Below are 19909 nucleotides of genomic sequence, written 5' to 3' on the forward strand. Positions count from 1 at the left end.
TGGGAACGTTTAGGGGTTTGTATTGATTGTTGATTGGTTGTTAAATAATTAAATTTATATACTGTAGCATTTTACAATTTAAAAAATATTGAAACAAAACAAAAACTTTGAGACCCCCCAAGAGAAAGGGGTCCTTAAATGTTGAAGAGTGAAGAAAGTTAACCTTGAGTGCAAATAGGCTGCCTGTGTGAATTCTTATCTCTCTGCCAGCTCTTGCCAGTGGATACTTTGTTGTAAGTTCCCATTTAACTTCTCTAAAATAATAGACCGTAACCTAGAATTGTAAACAAAATTAAGTCCCAGGACCTGTATTGTTTTTGGTCAGGGTTTTTAATCACAGGGAAAACAAGGTGGGCTAGGTAGATGCATCTCCAGAGTCATGGATTGGTATTGGAGCTTATGCCTCCCTCTGTCTCAGTCACATGGTGGAGTTACACATCTTAGAGACTTTAGGCGGCAATGCTTCCTTGAGAGTGGTTCAGTGGTACCCCATCCCCCGTGAACAAACTGAGCAGTTTGTCAAGACCCATGACAGGTATAGGAATGCTCAGTATGTTCTACCCTCCCCCAAAAAAGAAATGTTTGCCACACATTCAAAAGGGCCGTGGTTCAAAATTTAGCTGTCAACTAAAGGAAGTGAACATGAGCTCCCACCCCTAACCAATAAATAATCTATAACTGATACCCACTGGGAAAGGAAAAAAATTCATTTTCCAATGGAGTTTCACTAGGTGTATCAAACACACTTCAGGGCATGCCCTGTGCCCACGAGAAGTTGGCCAACTCTCACACACACACACACACACACACACACACAAAACACCTCAGTGGTATTTTGGGTATTTTTGTAGACTTTTTGTGTCCTTTGACTTTGTTTGTTTGTTTTTTTTTTCTTAACAGTCTTTTGTTATACATCTTGGTTTCCAGGGTTTTGTGTGTGTGGGGGGGGGCTTTTGTATGAATGTATTTTTTTGTTTTGTTTGTTCTTTAAAGAAAAGAAGCTGGGAGTTATGGCACACACCTTTAATTTTTAATTTGTCTCTCTGTGAGTTCAAGGTCAGCCTGGTTTATAGAGCAAGCTCCAGGACAGCCGAGGCTAAACAGAGAAATCCTGTCTCAGAAAACCATATATATGTTAAAGAGACAAATAGATACACACACACAAACACACACACACACAGAGAGAGAGAGACAGAGAGACAGAGAGAGTGTGTGTAAAAGTGGACGAGTGGGGAGGTAGGGAGATAGGGAAGAAGGGAGGATCTGGGAAGGAATTGAGGGAAGGGAAAAACATATTGAAAACATATATTGTACAAAAAACTTTTTTTTCAATTAACAAAACTATCTGTCAAGGCAAAGGTGAATAAGACAGGTGTTTCTGCCTCGATGTCTTTCTGGGGACTTAATAAACTTTCCAAACTATCTTACTCATTCGAACACTCAGTCTCTGGACAGATGGGCTCTGGTCCAATGGTATCTGTGCAGACATGAGCTGCCCATATGCTGGGCTCAGAACTCTAGTTTATCTCTTCCTGCACCCCAGGAACAGTTCCCTTTTTGACTACAGAGACTTCATTGTCCTTGTGCAGTGTTTCTTCATACAATAACTGCCCCTGCTGTACTTCTAAGGCAGGCAAATGAGTTAGCACAGTTCTGTAAACACATGGCTCCACCTTAGGTCGTTAGATCTTTGTTCATTTCTAGCTGGATGGTGATTTCTCTACATAGGGAATTTCTCAAAGGAAGAAAATACATATTCGTTTAATAGGACTGGGAATGTAGCTGAGGGGTGCAGTACTTGCCTGCTATTCATGAAACCCTGGATTTGATTTCCTGCATTGCAAAAACTCATGTGACAATGTAAATCATTTTCCCCTCTCAGGTTTCATTATTACATATCCCACAGTAATTTATAGATACATATGTAGGTGGAGACTGCTCGTTCATTTCCCAGCCTCCCGGATGCAAATAATCACACAGAAACTATATCAATTATAACACTGTTTGGCCAATAGTTTATGCATATTTCTAGCTAACTCTTACATCTTAAATTAACCCATTTCTATTCATCTGTGAATCACCACAAGGCTCTGGCCTACTGGTAAGGTTCTGGCTGGTGGCTGGCCCCTTTCTCCTTCAGCAGCTATGGCATCTCCTCAACTCAGCCTATTTTCTCTCTGTATCTCTGTTTGAAATTCCTGCCTGATTTTACTCTACTAAGCCATTGGCCAAAGGAGGTTCTTTAATAACCAATGGTAATAAAACACGTTCATAGCATACAGAGGGAAATCCAACATCATACATACATGCATATGTATGCATATATTTTTGCATATAATACATACAATATGCATATACGTGTACACGGTTGATTTCACAATAAATATTTACTTAGATTTAAAAAGCAATGTTTTATTGTGTGTGTGTGTTGTTATTTAACACATGTGTGCAGATCCCCACAGAGGCCAAAAGCTATCAGATCCCCTCAGAACTAGAGTTATCAAGTTATATGCAGTTGTAAAGCTACCTGATGTAGGTGCTGGGAAATAAACCTGAGTCTTCTGCGAGAATAATATGTACCATTTACCATGAGCCATCTCTCCATCCCCTAATCTTCAAAATTATAAGATATAATATTAATTTTTCCACCTTACCCATTCTTTAGAATGTAGTTCAGGGTCCTTACATATCTATTCATGGTTGTGGGCACTGTTCATTTTTATCTTTTGACATCAGGGCATCAGATCATCCTGATTCTAGATTATACCAGTCAAGGTAGCAGTTAGCTTCCCATATCTGTAAAACTTCTCAAAGTCAGAATGTTTCCATATCTTTGTTTAAGATGAGGATTATGATAATTAATCCCACAGACTTAAAGCCAAGATATAAAGATAGGTTCGTATCCACCCAATAATGCATGTCATCTGAGAGGTATGTGAGCCAAACACAGTTGTTTATATTGCACTGTGGGTACAGATGACCTCTGTGTACAAGGAAACCCCATCTTTGTCTTCTTTGCTCTGACTTTTTTCTGTGCTATTTATTCCCACGAATATTTCATATGCATAGTGACTGAAACATTTAAAACCAAACCTACTCATTCTCCATCAGCAAAAAGCACTGTCTTGTTCTTGTTCTTGTTTGCTTGGTTTCCTGGCTTGGGTTTTGCTTTCAGGGCAGGATCTCATGGAGCTGGCCGCACACGGTTCAGGCTGGAATGCAGACCAGGCTGGCCTTGGACTTCTGACCCTCCTGCTCCTCCTTTCCAACTGCTGAGCTTACCAGTGTGTGTCACCCACTCCCTGCACCTGTCTCATCTTAAAGGACAAGTATTGTCATCATTTTAATGATTTGTCTTTCCTTACGTCCAGCCTGGTACCAAGTCCCTTTACTTAAAGGGACTGCCAGAACACCACACCACACAGGAAATGATGGTCTGACCGATGAGCTGACAAAAAAGAAGCTCCTTGTACCTGGGAGCTCGCTAGGGGGAGAGTGTTCCTTGAGGCCTTACTGGGTCAAGATCTCTGCTCCCCTTAACCCCTAGTCACATAGCTTTGGGAGTTCAGGGGGAATCCACTCTTTCTTCAGTGGCAGGCGTGAAACTGAAATCTCTCTTCCTCTTCACTTCCGCAGCTACTGTCTTTTATTCGTGGCCATAAGCTCACACCTGCCTCATTACCACAACCGCTACCTGCACTCTCTGCCTCTTCCTGGAGTTTACTTACTGGCTAAAACACTGCTGTTTTCGGCATTAGACTTCAGTGCCTAGGATGAATAACCTAAGCCCTTTCTTCGTCAGAATTTCAGGGAAAGAGACTAGACAGATCCATCTTTACCTGGTACATTTATTTCCGATTATTTCACCTGGCGGCTTGCATTCAAATGACGTTCGCGCACTGCCTAGCACAGACCGCACTGTTGTTCTGCTCTCGGCAGGGCTGATCATCAACAGTCAGAGCTCCTTGAGGATTTCTGCAGACCTAGTGCCTGCTATGTGAGGCCCACCGCTAATCTTCTCAGCATTACCTGGTATTGTCCCCCAGAGAGCAGGCGAAAAGATAGAAACTGAAGACAAGTAACTTAGCCAAAGAAGAAGATAAATTTAGCTTATGAAAGCTTGCCCTTCGAAGCTAAGGCTGACTTCAAACGCCGCATTCTTTCTGCTGCATTTATCAGATGTGAGCTCAGCTCGCTCTCAGTTCATAACACTTCTTTCTGGTCTGCTAATTGGCTGAATTGAAGGTTTGCTATAAAGTCATAGTTCTTCGAGTGTTCTTTATGGGTCTCTGATTCTTCAACTATTAAAAGCTGCCTGCATCTTTCTGTCCAACTGCACTGGGAACTTTTGACTATAAACTCTATCCTTATCCATTTTTAGACTTTGCTTTATCTCTGCGAACATAAGATTTCGATTTCTGGATTTTCACCCGAGGCACTCTCATTTCTTTGACCCACCTGAGTCACACCACAGTGTTTCCAAGAGACTGGATGGGCATTTCTTATCTCGATAGTCTCCTGCTCTTTCTTCAGGGATATGTAGTAGTGTGCTAGTCCAGCCCATAGATTACTACAATATTAAAAAGCTCTGGTGCTTCCTTTAGTTATTAAAAACTTAGAGTTTAATGTCTCTTCAGAGTATAAAAATCTTCCACCTTCTTTAAAGTCTAGAATGTCCAGGGGTTTTTCTCAGACACATTGATCTTCTAGCGATTATCTTCAGATGTATTCTTAGCTTTGAGCAGAAGGGAGTTGTATATTAATCTTTCCATCGACGCAAGTCTGAGCTTTAATAACCAGATGAATGAATTTTCTTATTATAGAGGAACTTTTGAAACCTAATGGCACGCCTAGATTTCCTCTAGTATCTAAGAGGTTTTGATAACAAGTGTAACAAGTGAGTAACCTTTGGTCCTGGGTTCCAGAAGGGCACTCATTAGCCAACAATGTAGACACTAGCCACCTGTAGCCATTTGAGTTTTAAATAACTGTCGGCAAAGAGCTAAGCGGGGTGGCACATCGCTGAAGTGCCTTAGTTAGGACACAAATGAGGCTAAGACCACTTGGACCCAGGGCTTCAAGACAACATAGCAAGATACTGTCTGAAATATGCTGCCAATTAACCTCAGATTCATTTCCTTAGCTGCATTAAATACACATCAGGTGATCCATGGTGGGATGTGGTTGTGGCTACCACATTGAGCCACACGCACGGCTGTAGAACATTTCTATTTTTACAAAACTAACAATCTGGCCAGGATAGTGAACAACATTGCTCTAAAAGCTTATCCCTGGTTTTATTGATAAATAAGCGTTTGTTGTCATTTGAGGCAGCTGATCCTAGGTCTATTTAATAATATTATTATTAAATTATTATTAATTTAATAATAATTTTTATTCAACATTTATTAACCGGCCACAACATACTCAGCACCAATATATGCTCAAAAGCTGGTTAACGAGCTTTCATTGCATAACACTGGCACTCCTATCTAGATGCCCAGGTTTGCGGTGCCATGACATGAGCTTAAAAGGTCGTCAGTAAAGAAGCAGAAAGAAAAGCAAAGGACCCTGAAACAGGTTGTCTACATTGCACGGCTTCTGCCAAATGCTAAGCGTGGCAAACAACTGGCACCGCTCTGCCCCTGCTCGCACAGCTGTGGATGGCAGCTGCGTCAAGTCAGCCAAGAGAGATTTATTTTTAAAATGTGTGCTGGCCCCTTTCTAGACCCAAAGGAGGAAAATGTCATCTTTGTTCATTTCTCAAGAAAGCTATCAGGATTCTACACCGGCTACAGAGAGGAAAGCTGTTCCTTGGGGTGCTTGCTGTAATTCCCTCTTTAAAGGTGCCACCTCGTCTCTAGTCCCAGTTATAAGATGAATAAGAAATCTATCACCCTCTCGGTCATATTAGCGTCTTACAGGGTGTTTAAGCTGAACACTGAGTTGTATTGATGAACCGTGTGATTCTATACTGGCTTCTTTGGGTATCAAAGACCATAGGAGTTACAGAGATGGCTCAGTACTATGTCGTGTACGTTAAGAGCATATACTGCTCTTGCAGAGGACCTGGGTTCAGATCCGGGGCCCACACTGCAGCTCACAACTGCCTGTAACTCCAGCTCCGGGAGCTCCAAGGCCTTTAGCCGCCGTGGACACCTGCATGCGTGTGCGCGCAACATACACACACAAACAATAAAAACAAATCTTTACAAAAAAACCTGTGAACCCCTCCTCACAACAGAACTGTCAGGGTCAGGCTTTAAGCCCCATGACCTAGGAGGTCATGACTCACATGGAAACAAATAATAAATACATGTTTATACGTATAAATCAACTAAAATTCACAAATGAATCTCCTTGGCTGGAATTAGATCTTTTAAGTATCAATAATATTCTAACTTTATTTGAAACTTTTAAAATTACACTTATTTGTTGTATGTTTTGTCCATGTGCATATACGTGCCATGACTCATGTGTGAGGTCAGAGAGCCTGTAGGAGTTTGCTCTCTCCTTCCACCTTGTGGGTCCTGGGATGAAACTCAGGGCATCAGCAGCAGCCAGTGCCTTTATGCTCTGAGTCATCTTACTAGCTCGTTGATAATATTTTATATATATTTTATATATATACAAAATGACCATGAGGAAAGACTTTTGTTCAGATTCCTTATAGTTCCACATAAAATTGCAGTAGCTAGCATGACGCTGGTATGATGGGCAGTGGGACTAAGATGCTGGTCACAGAGTTGGAAGAAAGCCTCTGCAGTCTGTAGATGGTTCCCACAAAGACCTACCACAGGCAACAGGAAACCTCAGGCATCCTGAAAAGCCAGGGACTCACACCAACTAGAGCAGGGCAGGAGCAGCGCTGCTTCAAGTTAAGTTCCAAGATTTTGGGAAATTACCTACTTCCTCTCTATGAGGTCCAGAATGCTGATGTATTCTGGGTCACTTGCCTTCTGGATTCTCAATCCCATGACTGTTCAGTGGGATTTTCCAGAGGCTATATGATCATCTGAAAAAGAAAGTAAGGTATCTTCCATTTTCCAACAACGTATCTGTGTGAGGTCATTGCAAAACAATGTCAGGACAGATTAAATGCTGAGCAGACATGAGGACACAGCTGTTTTCTGTCATGCCAGACATTAAAGACATTGGCAAACCTGTAAAACAAAGCCACAGCTCCTAATAAAGTATATGTATGGGGAAATACAGTTTTCATAAAAGTGATAGTCTTATTACTACTTAATGATTTGTTGTTTTAAATGGATTGATAACAAACAGAGATGTTCTCAGCGATCATCCATTTCATTAAAAATTCTTTGGGGGCTTCCCGTAAGTTTTAAGTATTTGATGCCAACCTGAGACCAGGCAGTTCAAGATCAAGGCTCTGCAATGCAGAATGTACAAACGAGGTAAATAGCCTCCCAAACAATGGCTTAATGAAGAAGGGAAAAAGCGGAGATAACTGTTTCTCGGGTGGCCAGCAACTGTGCCTTTTCATCCAATCAACTAATTACTCACGGCTCTACTGACGGCCGCATCTAAGACTTACATCCCCCCCACACACACACACACAAACCAAACCATTCCTTTACTCAGCCAAATATTCGCTAGCTCTTTCCAGTTGCATACAAACTGTCTTATTCCACAAGCCAGCTACTTTAAGATCTTGTATTTATAGTAGTTTTAAATGAGGAATTAATTTTAATTCGAGGAGACAGCTGAAGCTGCTGGCAGCATGAGCTGAGGCTAGCTGGCTGGTAAAGGCACATGAATACCGTGTGTGTGTGTGTGTGTGTGTGTGTGTGTGTGTGTGTATGTGTGTGTGTGTGTGCATATGCATGTTAGGGGCAGGGGAAGGTCATGCAAGGAGCTTGAGTGACCTGCTTAAGTCAGCTCTGTCTCATCCTTCTGGAAACCTATTGGTTTATTTACTTTCATATGACTTACCTTCTGGACTTAATGATGTCAATAAAATTTATGTCATATCAATGTTTTAAATATAACAATGCAAGTGATTTTGATTTCTTGTTTGTTTCTGAGACGTAGGGGTGGGACACAGGGCCTTATCTAGGAAGCAATCTGCCCATTGAGCTAGAACGTTAGCCACTGCAGTGTTGGTTTGGATTAAAGAGTACTATGGAAGAGAATGGAAGGGGCATGCGTGCAAACACGCATTCTTTTAAACAGATATCATTCTGCCTCCTCCTCTCAGTAACCCTATCTACTCAGAGAGAGTTCACCAATGATCAGTATTCTCTATCAATCCTCTTCCCAGGAGCCCAGAGCCACTCCCTTGAATGGTATCTCCTTCTTCTGTGCCATTACCGTTTCCCTTCTGTCTGAGGCAGGTTTGCCATCGCTGTTCAAGTCTCGTTACCACTGGCAAACTCTGTTATGACTTCAGTCACCCAGCCTTACCCAGACATCCCTCCAAAGCTTCACGCACAGGCTAATGTCACAGCGGTGCTCATGGCTGAAGCTCAAACCAAAGAGAGAGCAGCTGAGATGTGCTGACTCCATGGGAAGGTAGACTTCTCTGTTTCAGTTCCCCCAGATCTGGCGTGGAAGACTTTTGAAACTATTGGGTCCCTGGACACTTCCTTATTAACACTTTCTCCCATCCACCCAACCCTACTTATGGCTCAAGTGGCATTCAGGCTCCATCAGCTTTAATGACTTCTCATGACAACTCTCCTCGCTTGAGGCTTACGATGTATTGTACTCTAATAGACATTGCACTGTAAATTACTTTAAACTTCAATAATTTTTTCTACAGTCCCCCCTATGTCATATAAAACAATATACTTGCACTTCCTGGGGTCCAAAGGTGGACATTTTTGTCGGTAATATTTTGCGTGTTTCACTGTACGATGGCTAAAATCTGTTGTGTCAGAAGCTGTGAGGCAGAGTTGAGAGTAGGAGAGAGGGGCAGCAAGCTGCAGCACTCGCCCACGAGCCAGACTGCCTGAGTTTGGCTCCTGTGACACCATATAAAAGCCAGATCTGGTGCTGTGTGTCAGTCTTCCCAGCACTGCCGCAGCAAGATCGCGGGCAAGGACAAGAGACCCCCTCAGAAGCTCATGACCCAATAACTAATGTTGACCTCTGACCTCCACAGTTACGTTATGGCATGTGTGCCACCTAACACATGGATATGCACTCTCCCGTGCACAAAACTAAAGGTTTTGTTAAGACTATTTGAGAGATAATTAATCCTAACAAATTCTGCGTGGATTCTCTGCAAACCACCTAGGAGAGTCGTTCATCCGGTTGTCCTTTCCTTTGGTTGTGGACAATGGCTAATTCCTCCTCTGATTTCTTCACTCTCTATGCATTTGTCAGCTCTGCACAAAGCGTGCTTTCAGAACAGATGGGGCTCAACATTATGGTAGGTAGCTGTGTGTCTGCCTTTCTTCCCCCAAGGAATGGTGTGTCCTCAGCCCTGTCTAGGCCAGGCTCACAGACTTTCTGTCTCTTCAATCTGTCCTTAACAATACTAACACACTCAGTCTATCAATCTAGAATATTGAGTCCCTAGATTCCTCGAGGAGCCCCAGGCCTCGTGACAGCCTCACATAAAGATAAGACTTTCCACGGTTACAGAAAGCTAAAGAGATATTTTACTCTCATGCATTTTATGGAGGAAACTGCATTTAGCTAAAGGTACAAGTGAACTATCAATTGTGGTGCTAAAATTGTGGTTTTTAAATGTTTTTAGCTCCCAGAAGCCACAAAGCAGGAAGACTGTTAGTAGGGGCAAATTTGTTTTCTTAGCTTCTAAAATGAGAAGAGGGGGAAGAGAAATTGCTACTTATAGAGGAAAGATTGCATACGTTTTCATTGTCCTGTATATAATTTGCTCATCTCTCTCTGCTGCTGCTGGGAACTAAGGGGAAATAACTGTATCTAAAACACCCGAGTTTGGCAATTTAAAATAACAATGAGTGGTTCTTTGTCACCAAGAGAATCTCAACTTTGGAGCTCTGCTTCCTCTTCCACCAGTACTGAAGAAAAGACTCACAGTACATTGCTACAGACAGTAGAGTTGGCATAGCCACTGTACAAGTCTGCATGGAAATCTTTGTTCCATGAGAGGTTGAAAGAACACCTCGTTCCTTGATCTGATTTTGAAATTAGCTAAACCACCATATATAACAAAAGACAACATGTCTATCACCAAGAGTTGGCAAAGATGTCACATCTCCTCAGCTGTCTATTTATCAATTGATTTAATGTGGGGGGGTTTTTGTCTGCAGGTATGCCTGTGCCCAACATGCATGCAGTGTCTGTGGAGGCCAGAAGATGGTGTTAGATTCCCAGACAGTTGTGAGCCACCCTGTGGATGCTGGGCATCGAACCTGGGTTCCAGAAGAGGAGGAAGTTACTCTTAACTCCTGAGCCATCTCAGCAGCCCTTTAGTCTTTCTAATGTAAAAGAATATGCACTTAAAGTCAGAATTCAGTCATCATTCTTCCTGGGAATTTGCCACCATTACCAGCCAAAGGCTATCATAACTTTACTGGGGTTCCTCTGAGGTTGCGACTTTACCTATCAAAATCAATCTTACTCATCATGACGGTGTGCCCAGGAATCGAATCCTGGAAGAAGGAAAAGCTATTTCTGCAGGAACAATTCATCCCTGATTCTCCTTTATCTGGCCACTGACTTGGGGGCCATTTGCATGGACATCAAAGGCAAGATCTTTTTTTTTTTAAAGAAATTTAATGAATTTGTTTTTTAAATTTTCATCTTACATTCCAACCATAGTTCTCCCTCCCACCCTTCTTATCTCCCCTCCCCCCGGCCCATCCCCCACTCACTCCTCCCAATAGGTAGGGGTTCCTATGGGAAGTCCACGAAGTCTGGCACATGAAGTTGGGGTGGGACCAAGCCCTTGTTGGAGCCCATTCACTATGGTGGAATGCAGTGCTCAGCCTTAATGCAGGCGGTGGTCTTACAGCTTCTGCGAGTTTTGTTTCCTGGTACCCACGTGGGCTTCTCAAGGTCAAGATTCAGGTCAGTCTGTAGACTTCAAGAGAAACAGTTCCAAGGAAGAACAAGCCCGAAGGAGAATTCCAAAGGTTCTGGTGAATTGGATAGCATCAGATTACATCGTTGATTGCAAAGCAATTGCCAGCTGAGGTCAGGCAGGTGATCTTAATTACAGGAGCAGTTGGAGAGCCGCACGGCAGCTCTTCAGACCACCATGGGATTAGACTCTTCACAGACGGACAGATGTCCGTCTGGATGTGAAGACACGCCAGTCTAGATTTCCTTTTTCCCTGTCATTGTTGGTCTGTTTTTCTTTAAGCTCAATTCTACAGAAAAGCTTTAATAATCCGCAAAACCCCTCATCCTCATCACTTAAATGTATTCAAACTTTTAACATTTGACTTATCTCCTGTGCTTATGTAAATTCTTTCCTGAGCCACTGGAGTGTGTAAATTACATGAAACAGGATAATTAGTTTCTTAGGTTTTTCAGTATGTACCTCTTACAAATGATTATCAACCTTTAAAACGTAACAATTTTATATTTGATTGCTTGAAATTTTCTCATCTTATAAAAAAATGTTATATTTGATTGCGTATCTTGAAATTATTTTATAATCCTTGTTTAATCCTTGTCTTTTTTTCAAATCAAAATCTAATGAAGAGTAAAACCTTGCTTTCATTATGGGGCATTAGCATAAAATCTCCCTAATGCTTTAAATACACATTTGTTATTATTTGAAATTTTTATACAAAAATTTATACAAAGTATCTTGATCATATCCCCCCTTCATTCCACCCTCAGTTTCCCCCAGGACCCTGTAACACATCTCCTCAAATTTATGTGCTCATTTTATAATTAATTATTTTATTAATTTAACCCTGAGAATCCAATTAGTGCCACCCAAATGCACACGGGTGTTGTGTCATCCACGGGAGCATGGGGAACCTACCAGCAGCCATACTCCGAAAGAAAGGGATTCTTTCTCCCTCTTGCAGCAGCCAGCAACTGCCCATAGCTTCTCAACCGGGACTTGGGGCTTCATGAGCTTCTTCTTCCACCTGCTGATATTTTAACCAGCTTGATACCCAGCAGGTCCTAGATAGGAAATCACAGATGCTTAGGAAATCCCAGATGCTGCAAGTTCATGGATGCAAGGGCCATTTTACACCCAGAGGGCAGCATTTCACAGCACCCCTCCCGTTCTCTGGATCATATGTTCTTTCTGTCCCCTCTCGCATAATGGTCCCTGAGCCTTGGAGGACGGTTTGTATAGATGCTCCATCTGTGGTTGAGCACACACAATAGCTTATTCTTGCCACTTTGAACAGCAATACGTCTCTGCATTAACCACTACCCACCTGCAGTATCCTCTGGCCAAGATTGGAAGTAGCACATATCTTTGACTATAACATAAACATATAGATGGCAGTTTAAAAAACATGTCTGTTGAGAAAAAAAAACCACATCAACTGTTTCTCTTTGTATTCCTTCTTCACTCATGGTTTTTGACCATGTTTATAGTACCAGTTCTGAATTCTCTTCAGAGGAGTAGGCCTCAAGTCCTGTCAAGGGAGTGGTTAGTTATCCCCATAGACAGTCTTCCTACAATTACACCAGTGAGCGTGCCTTGCCTGGAGGGTTGGTATTGTAACATACCAGGGTCAGCACTAGAAGAGATCACTGATATCTTTTCTCTCTCAGCAGTCTGCCTAGCAAGCACCTTTCAGGGCAGTGAAAGCTAACCAAAAGGGAGAGTTTCCTGGTCCTTACAAGTCTTGTCTCTCTGGGTCCTGCAATCAAAGCGAGTGGCCTCTTCAGCAATAGGATCTCACCATCCAGTTGAGGTGGGCAACCAAGAACAACGGTGATAACCTGTCATGTTCTGGGGTCTCTCTGACCAAAATCTCATAAGGCAGCAACTCATAAAGTCCAAAGACTACTCTTCTAAAGACACAGACAATTTAAGAATCATAGTGCATTTCTGACAATGTCTAATGAAACCATGACCTAAAGATGTGACCATGTGACGTAGCAAGTACTCTGTTGGGGAAAAGGAAGGAGGAGTTTGAGGGTGAAATGCGAACTGAGCTGAAAAATGCAGATGCCAGGCACCCCACGTGAGGACAAGGAGGAGGCAAGCACGGATGTAATGGAAGAGGGATGTCATGTGTGACTACAGATGTGTTCCAAACAGGTACACATCTGTCTTTGAGGACTCCAAATATAGCCCAGTGGCGGAGTGCTTGCTTAGCATGAGTAAAACCAGAGGTTCAATACCTAGAACTGCAAAACACTGAGAAAAGGAAGAAAAAAAAAAGAGTTGGATTACTTTTATCCTAAGGGTTGGAAAGTCACTGAGATGCGTTAAGCAGATATGATTCATTTATCAATGGATGATCTGGATGACAGTCCTGCGGGGAAAGGGTCCATTTGAAGAAGAACAGTTCGGTAACAAGTTATGGCTTTGTCACCCAGGAAGAGAGAGAGGCAGGACTCAGCTGGGGAGAGGAGGGCTAAATTCCAAAGATCCTTGGGAGACTGAGGGGCTGGGACAAGTTGACAGGAGGCGAGAATGTGAGTCAGAGAAAGGCGTTTACAGCAGATGCCCGGCTCAAGGTCTCATGTGAACGGTGACTGTCGGGACACTGACGAAAACTCACCTCGACACGTTCGCCTGATTAGGAAAGCAGGAATAAGAATCTCAGCAGGCAAAGGAGACATGAGGACCCATAGAGAACAAAACGCTAAAAAGGAACATGGTGAGCTGTGGGGGTGGAGGGGGTGGACAAACTAGACAGGGCCTCTTGGTGCACACTGGTTGGTAAGAAAACTTGCTAACCAAATCAAAAGGGTGGAGCCAACAGGAAGGGAAGAGAGTGTTGTGGTTTTGTTGCCATCTCTGTGACCTCTGCTGACCTTTAGGATCCCCTCTCCTCACTTAAAAAAAAAAATTCTGGTCAAGACAATTCATCAAGAATGAAGAAAAATTGTTACGATTCTTGAACCTTCTATCTTAAACACTTTTTTATTTTATTTATTATCAGATATTAATCCTCTCGTGTATCCCCCTCCATTCTCTTTGAAATTTATAGCCTCTTCTTTATCATTGTTGCAACTTGTATATATTTCTAAATACATAAATACAACTTGCTCAGTCTGCATAATGCTACTTATATCTATACATTTCAAGGCTGACCATTTGATACTGGATAATCAGCTTGTGCTTTCTCTGGGAAAGACTTTTTCCTATTCTCAGCATGGTGCGGAAGAATTGTCTGTATTCTGTCAATCATGCTTTAAATAAACGCTGATTGGCCAGGCAGGAGGTGTCGGTGGGAAACCCAGACAGGAAGTGGAAATGATGCAAGGAGAGCAGGAGGAATTCTAGGGAGGAGGAAAGTTGATTCCTCCCACTCCTGCCCAGATCACCGAAGCAGCAGAATGTGAACTGTCCCACTGAAAAAGGTACTGAGCCACATGGCTAACATAGATCAGAAAAATGGGTTAATCAAGATGTGAGAGTTAGCTAATAAGTAGCCTGACCTAATGGGCCAATCAGCATTATAACTTACAGAGATCTCTGTGTGATTGGTTTTCATTGGGGCTAAACAGTCTGGGGGAACTGGGCAGGACAGAAAACACAAACAAGCAGGCCCGGCCCATCATGTAACATCAGCATTCCATAGGGCCTGCCATTCTTTGCATAGGGTGAGATCTCACGCGCTTTCTTCTGCCCATGTTGGTTTTTTCCTTTAAATATTTGTCTTTGTTTTATATTTATTAGTATTTCACTGGCATGTTAGGACACTGTGTGCATTACCCACAGAAGCCAGAAGAGGGCATCAACATCTTCTAGGATTGGAGTTGCTGCAGGCAGAATGTGAGCCACGATGTGGGTGTTGAGAACCGAACCCAGGTCCTCTGGAAGAACAACCAGTGCTCTTAATCACTGAGCCATCTCTCCAGCCCAGACCTCTAAGTTTTGAATCTTGTTCTCCAGTGCAAATGTATGTCTAGGATCTTTAAACTCCAAAGTTGTCCAGAGAGTTTTCCAGCTTTCTGGAGAAGCAAAAGAAAGAACAGATTAGAATAATGTTGAGGTCAGAAGAAAAGGCAAAGACGGTGGAGAAGAGCCACAGGGCTTTTTGTTTGGGGTTTTTTCGCACATTACATCTGAGCCCATCCTACATGGTGTGAGTTGTGATGTTTCTCTTTATGCAGAAGTTTTGAGGAAAGGAAGAGGAAGTGGCCACAAAAGTCAAAAGAAAATCAGCAGAACCCATGTCTGCTCTCCACTTCTATATAACCTATTCTCATCTTCATTGCCAGGGGGTCTGGGCATCTCGCAGCCTAACACAGCAGGGAGGAAGCCCAGTGGAGGGTCGTGTCTCTCTGATGAGCTGTGATCTGAGCACACTTGGCTCACCCAGCTTGTGAGCAGCCTGCAGATGTTGTAAGGTTTCACTGAGGCATGGATTCATTTGAACCTAATACTAACCTTGGTAGGGGAAGGGTGTGGCTCTGCTGCCAGATCCACTTCTTTGCTGTGCAGCTAGAGGGGAGACCAGTGCTCTCAGTCTACGCTCAGATCCCTGGCACAAAGGAAGCCATTGCCTCTGGACCAGATGACTTTCCATGCTCAGACACAGCCGTGGAGGTTTCCACAGCGTAGTAGAGCTAATGTGGTCACCAGCACCAGATGACCACACTTGAAACAGGACTACCTGGGCTGTTGGTTTCCAGGTTGGTTACCTATTTTAAGACCCAGGATATTAACCAGTATGTTTCAGTGGAGTGGAAATGTTATCATTGCTAAAATGAAACAGCGGTAATAAGCTCCACTTCTAATGTGGAAACAGTGCAGCAAGCATTTTTGACAGGCAGAGGGTGTGAACAGTAATCATTTCCCTGGCCAGATGGATGGGTAGAAGAATTTAGCTGGGTGATAAAGGAGATGCTAAACTCCTAAGCAGGCATTTGATCCTGAAAGCGATAATGCTGGGAGGAGAAGGGCGGTGCTGCTCCCTTCTACACCCTCCCAACTCACTAGCTCTTCTACACTGGCTTGCACTGTGCGATACTGCAGCGCAGGATGGGGGGAGACCGGCGCAGGTTTCCTATCCGATCATCAAGCCATTCAACGTTTGTTTGAAATCACTCCCGAGGGAGTGAAAGCCCTGAACATTTAATAAAATATCCAGAAGCATTGAGGCATTACTTCAGATTGTGTGGCAGATGGGAGGTCTAACGCTGGATTTGAGAAAACTTTGAATGATTTTATTTGTATTTAATTGCTCAGATTTCCCTGTGATTGATCAAAGCTTTCACTGCGAAGTAACCACAAAAACAATGAAAATCTTATATAGTATATCCGTTTCTTTTCTTTTTTAATTTAAATTTTTTTCATTTTACATACCAACCTTAGTTCCCCCCTCCCCTTCTCCCACTCCCCCCACCAATTCCTCATCCCCCAACCTCCCAAACACTCCTTATGGAGGGTGAGGCCTCCCATGGGGAGACAACAAAGACTGTCACATCATTTGAGGCAGGACCAAGGCCTGCCTCCCTGTATCAGGGTTGAGCAAGGTATCCTGCCATAGGGAATGGGCTCCAAAGACCCAGCTCATACACCTTGGATAAGTCCTGGTCCCACTGCCAGCCCCACCCCCAACAGATCAAGCCATGTAACTGTCACCCATATTCAGAGGGCCTAGTTGGTTCCATACAGGTTCCCCAGCTGTCAGTTCAGAGTCTATGAGCTCCCACTAGCTCAGGTCAGCTGTCTCTGTGGTTTTCCCCAGCATGATCTTGACCCCTTTGCTCCTATGATCCCTTCTCCCCCTCTTCGATTGAACTCTAGGAGTTCAGCCCTAGTTCAGTTTACAGTGTTTGGCTGTGGATCACTGCATCTGCTTCCATAAGTTACTGAATGAAAGTTAGAACAACTAAGGCAGTCATCAATCTGATTACAGGGAAGGCCAGTTCAGGCATCCTCTCCGCTATTGCTAGGAGTCTTAGTTGGGGTCATCCCTGTGGATTCCTGGGAATTTCCCTAGCACCATGTTTCTCCCTAACCCTATAATGGTTCCTTCTTTCAAGGTGTCTCTTTCATTGCTCCCCCTCTCCTTCCCTCCCCCAACTCAATTATATGGAACTCTAATTTTCTCATTCCCCATCCCCTCTCTTCTACCCCCTCCCAATTTACCCAGGAAATCTTGACTATTTTCTCTTCCTAGGGCCTTCTATGTGTGTCTCTCCTAGGGTCCTCTTTTTTACCTAGCTTCTCTGGGGTTGTGGATTGTTGCTTGGTTGTCCTTTGCTTTACATCTAATATCTATTTATGCGTGAGTACATACCATGCTTGCTTTGTTTTTCTGGGTCTGGGTTACCTCACTCAGGATGTTTTTTTCTAGATTTATCCATTTACCTGCATTATTTTTTTTTTTACCACTAAGTAGAACTCCATTGTGTAAATTCACCACATTTTCTTTGGTGGAGAAATATCTAGATTGCTTCCAGGTTTGGGCTATTACAAATAATGCTGCTATGAACATAGCTGATTATTTTTCTATATGGCATGTGTTTTACATGTATGTATGTGTGTATGTATAAACACAGGTGAGCACGCTCCCTGGCAAGCCTGACGACACCTCTGGGTATTGGATGTCACCTTTCATCTTGTTTGAGACATGGTCTCTTTTCTCTTCACCATCGTATAACCAGGCTTGCAGAACTGTGAGCTTCCTACTTTACCATAGGAGCATTAGGATTGCAGGTACGAGTTGTCGCACCTGACTCTGAGTTCTGCGGATTTCAACTCAACTTCTCAGGATGGTATGACGAATGTTTTACCCCCTGCGAGTTTTCCCCAGTCCATCCATTACTTTTTAAGGCATACTGCAATTATGGGTAGCAGAAAACGTGTTCTTCATGGTGCGTCTTCTTTCCTGATGGAGGAGGAAGTGCTAGGACTACATGTCCCTAAAAGACTCACAGTGGAGACACTCTCCCTTTTCCAAATCGAGTGTGCAAACAAAATTTATTTTCAGACTGCAACAACCCGGGAGATGTCAAAATGCCACACTAAAGGGCTGTTCTGTGAGGGTAAAGATTCCCAAGTGCACATCAGCCCCATGAGTGCAGCTCTCAAGTTTCCTTAGAAAGAACAGGAAGAGGATCCTGTCTGACTACTGATGGGAAACACAGAGCGAAGGACTAACTTCCACTCTAACTAGTTTGTTTGTTTGTTCATTTTACAGTCCTTTTTAAAATGTAAAAAATTCTTCTTATTTTAAGAGTTGTCTGTGGCGGCAGGTGCTTCTAATCCCAGCACTCGGGAGGCAGAGGCAGGCAGATCTCTGTGAGTTTGAGGCCAGCCTGGTCTACAAGAGCTAGTTGTGGGACAGGCCCCAAAGCTAAAGAGAAACCCTGTCTCAAATAAAAGCCAAAACAAAACAAAAATAAACAAACAAACAAATCAATAAAGGAGAGCCTTCTGAAATAGGTCACTGACCGGAGAGGGCAAGTGGGCTGTGCGGTTCACAAACTTATAAAGGACAGACCTTCCTGAAGGGACCTCTACAAGGTCATAGCCATGAAGAGAAACAGCTTGTCCTGTTCACTGGGCTCAGGATAGTACTTGGTTTTCATGTTTGTCCTTAAGATCACGAATGAACAAAGAAATTAAGTGAAATTTTTAAAATCCTGACGATAGTTTCTTACCAAAGATTATTATCTAGGACCTTATTTGCCCCTGAGTTTGAAATATCACGAGACCTTTAGAAGAGAATCCATGGGGCTCTCCAGTATATACGCTGCCTACACGCACCCCATTTCATCTCTAGACCACAGCCAGAGTTAGGCCCCAAGTATTGCACACATTGGTTGACGGGACTTTCCCAATCAAGAGTACAATTCGGCCTCCACCGCAAAGTGACAGGTCCGGGTGTACAGACAGATCTTGGGAATAAAATCCTCCTAAGTCCTCGCCCTCTTGTACAATGGTGGCCGCCAGAGCTTTGGTTTCACATTTTTGAATATCACATGCTTGGTGGGAAGGTCAGCAGAAGTAGATGACTGAATAGACACTTTTCAGTTCCCGTCTTTTCCCCTTCTTGCTCAATATCCTGAGGACATAAGTAAACTTTTCTGTGTGTCAGCCTGACACGGGGAGGAAGGGGCAGTTCATCCAATCATTCCCCTACACACGGCCCTGCCAGGCATCAGAATATGCTGCTATTTCTTGGAGTTTGTATGCAAGACAGACACAGCAGCTAAAAGCAAGGGAAGCCGAGGCACGACCCCCAGGAAAACCCACTAACTGAGCCTAGTCACCTTCCTACCTTCTTCTGCAGCAACCAGGTAACAAGTATGCCCAGATCTCATTGCTCACATCAGTGCAGGGACTTTTACAGCAGGGAATGATGCCACCTCCAGATTCTGGCAGGACAGATTGTCCTGACTGAGGAAGTGATAGAAAGACACATTCTATTGGCAAACAGGAGAGGAGATGGACATCAGATGCTAAATCTCAGCTTTATCTTAGCCAGGAGGGAGAAGAGCAGATAGAAAAGACAGCTGGGAACGTGTCTATCCCTAGCTGTGACTGGATGGGCCTCTTGTGCCTTGCAAACCTCTAGCCTTGCAACAGAGCCAGAGGCACAATTCTATTGCGTGCAGAGCTGGGCACCAACGACTTGCCTCATTCTCACGCTTAACAAATGTGGGTTCGTCCTGCTGATGGGGGCAGGGGGGACTACATTCAGTTTCCTTCAGACTTTAAGACATGGCAGAGCGTGGGGTTTCTGTAAGATTCCCACACTGACAAAGGAAAGACGCCATATCCAATGACCCTCATTCTCCAAGGAGGCCCTGGCACACCCGATAGATAATGACTAACAGCTACGAG

The 19909-nt window shown here is 43.4% G+C and overlaps 1 protein-coding gene across 5 annotated transcripts in view; it reads left to right on the plus strand.

Moving 5' to 3' along the window:
* Positions 1–19909, plus strand: part of Fyb1 (FYN binding protein 1) — a 132971-nt gene that overhangs the window by 24507 nt on the left and 88555 nt on the right. The window contains exon 1 of one of the 5 annotated variants that reach the window (XM_087896911.1): positions 19223–19362. The exons of the other annotated variants lie outside the window; for them this stretch is intronic. The gene's annotated coding sequence lies outside the window, so the exon portion shown is untranslated. Of the gene's footprint in view, positions 1–19222; positions 19363–19909 lie in introns of those variants that run through there. 5 annotated transcript variants of the gene reach the window in all.

The sequence above is a fragment of the Myodes glareolus genome, chromosome 15 (genome assembly GCF_982192425.1).
Source record: "Myodes glareolus chromosome 15, mMyoGla1.1, whole genome shotgun sequence".
NCBI classification, from domain to species: Eukaryota; Metazoa; Chordata; class Mammalia; order Rodentia; family Cricetidae; genus Myodes; species Myodes glareolus.